We start from the raw sequence: 377 nt of genomic DNA, 5'->3' as shown, positions 1-377 counted from the left end.
AGGCTAAAAGGGGTCTTTTAAGCCATAAACAGTCCAACTATCATGTATGATCCTACGCAGACGCTACAATTATCTCTCTGAATGTTTGATAAAAAAAAACTCTGAAAGAACATCCTTTTTATCATACCTGTGAATTAATGTTGATTTACTAATGCTGCTCTTGCTCTAAAGTTTTACATGTAAAGAAATACAGAAGGTAGTAGTTTTTTTGACAACTTAAAATAATTTTTTTTGATGTCAATCAATCATGATAAGTGATTTTGGCAAAGCTCTAATCAACAAACACTTTAGATAGTGGTTGATGAGTAAAATAAACAGGTTGACATGTTTAAGTACTATTTCTGTGGTCCACAGGCCAACGGCACCCACTTCATCTA

General features: G+C 33.2%; 1 protein-coding gene across 1 annotated transcript in view; it reads left to right on the top strand.

Moving 5' to 3' along the window:
- Positions 1 to 377, top strand: part of LOC107597755 (uncharacterized) — a 70,366-nt gene that overhangs the window by 7,072 nt on the left and 62,917 nt on the right. The gene's annotated exons all lie outside the window — the stretch shown is intronic.

This window comes from Sinocyclocheilus grahami, unplaced genomic scaffold, assembly GCF_001515645.1.
Source record: "Sinocyclocheilus grahami isolate Dianchi unplaced genomic scaffold, SAMN03320097.WGS_v1.1 scaffold236.1, whole genome shotgun sequence".
NCBI classification, from domain to species: Eukaryota; Metazoa; Chordata; class Actinopteri; order Cypriniformes; family Cyprinidae; genus Sinocyclocheilus; species Sinocyclocheilus grahami.
The sequence above is the reverse complement of the archived record's forward strand: the minus strand, read 5'-3'. Positions and strand labels throughout refer to the sequence as shown.